The 4,336-nt window shown below is 35.7% G+C and overlaps 1 long non-coding RNA gene across 1 annotated transcript; it reads right to left on the bottom strand.

The window, feature by feature from the left end:
* Nucleotides 1-2,837: 2,837 nt before the first annotated feature.
* On the bottom strand, nucleotides 2,838-4,336 carry LOC119326645. Its single transcript, XR_005158096.1, has 5 exons — nucleotides 4,285-4,336; nucleotides 3,745-3,847; nucleotides 3,540-3,656; nucleotides 3,279-3,406; nucleotides 2,838-3,165 (listed from the first exon to the last, which is right to left on the bottom strand). It is a non-coding gene; the product is annotated as an uncharacterized LOC119326645 (long non-coding RNA).

Below are 4,336 nucleotides of genomic sequence, written 5' to 3'. Positions count from 1 at the left end.
GTTAGTGTTACACAAATGATATTCCTTTTGTACAAATCTCTCTCACAATATTTTTTTTAACTTTGTCCGAAGAAGGACTTGAACTTATAACAACAAAAACTTTTAGCCTTTGCTTTTTTATTCTTTTTTTAATACAAAATGCACACCATGTAGTACATTAACTTCTGGCAGTTATCAACCTGAACTTCTCTCGGTTACGTGAAAATATTTGAGTTTTTATGAATTTTTAATCTGGTTTTCTTAATCCTTTTTTATGAATTTTGAAGCGCTCTATTTTTAATAGTTGAACTTCTTGTTATTTTATTTTTGAACTTCTTGTTTCCATTCTTTAATAACGAGGAAAATCTGAGTTTTCTATAATCATCGAACTTATCCATCTTTTTAATATGGACTTTCTGGTTTTATTTCTTATTTTTTACGAAATTTTGAAGCGCTCTATTATTAAAAGTTGAACTTCTTGTTATTTAATTTTTGAACTTCTTGTTTCCATTCTTTAATAACGAGGAAAATCTGAGTTTTCTATAATCATCGAACTTCTCCATATTTTTAATATGGACTTCTTGGTTTTATTTCTTAATCTTTTTTTACGAAATTTTGAAGCGCTCTATTATTAAAAGTTGAACTTCTGGTTTCCATTCTTTAATAACGAGGAAAATCTGAGTTTTCTATAATCATCGAACTTATCCATCTTTTTAATGTGGACTTCCTGGTTTTATTTCTTAATCCTTTTTTATAAAATTTTGAAGCGTTCTATTTTTAAAAGTTGAACTTCTTGTTTTTTTATTTTTGAACTTCTTGTTTCCATTCTTTAATAACGAGGAAAATCTGAGTTTTTCCGAGTTTTCTATAATCATCGAACTTCTTCATCTTTTTAATATGGACTTCGTGGTTTTATTTCTTTAATCTTTTATAATGAAATTTTGAAGCGCTCTATTTTTAAAAGTTGAACTTCTTGTTATTTTATTTTTGAACTTCTTGTTTTCATTTTTTAATAACGAGGAAAAATCTGAGTTTTCTATAATCATCGAATTTCCCGTTGATTTCACTTTGAACTTCTACCATGCATTTTTGTTCGTAATTTCTCACCCGTTCATCAGAGTTGCACAAATGATATATAGTGTCGATTACCTCTCCCACAAGAAGGTTTTAAACTTCCCCGTGCAGAGCACCTGAACTTCTAGCAGCAAAATTTTTATACTTTAACTTTTTATTCTATTTTCTCATATGAAAACACATACCATGCAACACGTGAACTTCTGGCCATTTTCAATTTGAACTTCTGTGTAAAAAAAGTTGTCCCTAACTCCCAAAGCACTCGTCGAATTTGAGCAAATGATAGCATTGGAAAGCATTTTTTTAACAAATCATGACTAGTTAAGAGCATAATTTGAACATGCTAAGACTTGTTTTGAACATGCTAAGACTTGTTTTGAGCATATTTTAGTAACAAAAGAAATCTAAGATGTTTTAAATGTCGAACTACTCTATTAATTGAATTTGAACTTCTCAACATTTTTATTTTGAACTTCTGTTTATTTATTTTATAAATGTGGAAAATAAAACCGATATGTTTGTCCCTATACGGAATTTCACGAGTTTATTTTTATTCTTTAGTAACGAGAAAATTCTGAGTATTTTATTCAGAACGAACTTCATCGTTTTTTAAATTTGGACTTCTTGTTTTTTTAGTAATGGGAATAATTTTTTTAGTAAAATTGAAATGCTTTATTATTTTAATTTGAACTTCGAGAGTTTTTAATTTAAAAACGGTGAAAACCCTTTTATACTTTATTTTTTCAAATTGAACTTCATACTTAGTTCTTGGCGAAATGAGAAGAATCTGATATTTTTTGTATACATCGGACCCTCCGTTTCTTTAAAGTGAACATCTTGGCTTTATTATTTGGTAACAGGGATTTTTTTGTAAATAAACATAGAACCACTTCATTTTCTAAATTTGAACTTCTAGGTTTTTCATAGAAACGGAGAAAATCTTTTTAGAAAGAAATATTTTTTGAATTGCTCTGTTATTTTAATTTGACCTTCTCGGATATATTTAAAACCATGAAAATAATGTTTTCTAGTACATATATTGAATGGCTTTGTTATTTTAGTTTGAACTTTTTGGTTATCATTTTTCAATAATAGGAATTTCCATGGGATTTTTTTAGTGCGACGATAACATTTTCTTTGAACTCTCTATTTTATGAAATTTGAACTTCTCGAGTTAACATTGTTATAGTTGAAGCTTTGTTTTTCTTCATGGTATATAACCATCGAACTTCTGTGTTATCTTAATTTTAACTTCTTGGGTTTTATTTTTTAGGAACTGAAGAAATCCAAGTTTTCTTATAAACACTGAACCGCTCTGATATTTTAATTGAACTTCTAGGTTTTCTAGAAACAGGAAAAAATTTCTTATTTAAAAACTTTTGAAACTGCACTATATTTTTAGTTTCACCTTCCCAACTTTCTAATAAATGTTGGACTTCTCCGTTATTTAAATTTGAACCTTTAGGTTTTCTAAGAAACGAGAAAATTGGACTACAAGGTAACACAAGGAGTTGCGGCCGAGCACCTTCCATTTCTACAAATTTTATCAATGAACACAATTTTGGCCTGCTAAAAATCAACACATTGGACTACGGCCATACTAAATACTCACACAAAAAAACTGATCGTAACACAAGAAAATTGTAGCCTTGCAAAATGCTTTTGGGAATGGTTAACCTTTTGTGAAGAAGGACAGAGACATAAAGAGCACGACACACACACGAACACACGAAGCACCCACACAGTGAGTGCGGACACACATACGAGACACAAGACCTAGCACAGACGCAGCAGCACATAACACTATTTTTTATTTTGAACTTCTAAATATCCTTTTACAAGCTTGAGCCATCAGGTTCCAGCGGCCCAAAATACAATTATCTGAACTCTGAAGATTAATATGACAACTCTTTAGGAACTTCTGCCAGTCAACCATGCGTATTTTTGCGACCATAATGGATACGCATAGCATTTCAAACAATTTTTAAATGATATGATGCTCTATAGGTATTTAAAAGCACACTCGCTGTCTACTACTAGCAAAGTTCCCCAAAGATCATTTTTCTCGAGCAGAATAGCACAAAAGCCACCAATGTTGAATGTATGACAAACCTGTCCAAGAATTATCAAAAGAAGTTGATTAGTCTGAAAAGGAAGCAGACGTGGTGAGTTACTTTTCCAGAAACAAATAATAATAGAGAAAGGTAAGTCGATCAAGTTCGTACCTGCAGAGTAAAGGAGCTACATTTGTGTGATTTACTCTCTGGTTCAGAGGTAACACAATATGGTGAATTAACTACCATCTTATTCAGACTGAACCCAACGCTTTTGATTTCTCAGCGGAACGCATACGCTACAAACAAAGTGTTTTCCACTATAAGTTAACTGTAGTCAACGTCGAAACTTCCACAATTCACCTCATAGCAACAACACAGAAACACTTCAGAAATTATAGCAAAATTTGTAGCCAAATTGAGCACCCGCACCGCACAGCTGCAGTTCATGGTGGAGTGGCTACAGGTTAGGGGGGTGGTACATGATGCCATTTGTCCAGCAGATGCCTACATCCACGGCAGGAACTTCAAACACCCCGTCCGTTTCTTCTGCAGAAGAGAGCAGTAAAAAATTAATGGCAGTTAACGCTGGCAGCAGAGATATTTGATGAACTAGAGAGGCAATTAGACTATACACCTTTTATTAGGCTGCTTTGGATATTCCTCGTGCTGAACACGGCGAAGAGCGCCGTCCCATCTCCTAAGAGGCCAATTTTGCGCCATCGTCCATGTAAACCAGACTGCACATACGCCCAGGAAACAAGTGTAAGAGAAAAAATAGGTGAATCAATGAAGTTGAAGGTCGACATCACACGGGCGCGCAGGTCAGAGGAAAGGAGGTTGATGGTGCAGCTTGGTAGGATTGAGGGATAGCAAACTACGTAGTGAGCAGACACAAATCAAACTGAATCGGCTGGCCATGCAGAACTTCACAGGCGGTGCGGCCACAGACGGGAGAGGGGGGAAGCGCATGCAGTGGTTGCGCGGCAGCGGTGGTGATGCAGGGACGCGGGGCCGCGGCCCGTGGAGACCTTCAATTTGAGCCGGCCAGAGCAGGGAGGAAACAGGCGGCAGTGGCAGGAAGGTACACGGGGGAGGCGGGTCGCGGCGGAGCACAGCGGCGGGATCCGGGAAGGGCGGCGGTGGGATCCAGGAAGGAGGGGCGATGAATGAGCACCTGGATGAGCGAGCAACGCCAGTGGATGGTGGGGCGGCGCGTGGGGGTGCAG

The sequence above is a fragment of the Triticum dicoccoides genome, chromosome 6B (assembly GCF_002162155.2).
Source record: "Triticum dicoccoides isolate Atlit2015 ecotype Zavitan chromosome 6B, WEW_v2.0, whole genome shotgun sequence".
In the NCBI taxonomy this organism is placed as follows: domain Eukaryota; kingdom Viridiplantae; phylum Streptophyta; class Magnoliopsida; order Poales; family Poaceae; genus Triticum; species Triticum dicoccoides.
The sequence above is the reverse complement of the archived record's forward strand: the minus strand, read 5'-3'. Positions and strand labels throughout refer to the sequence as shown.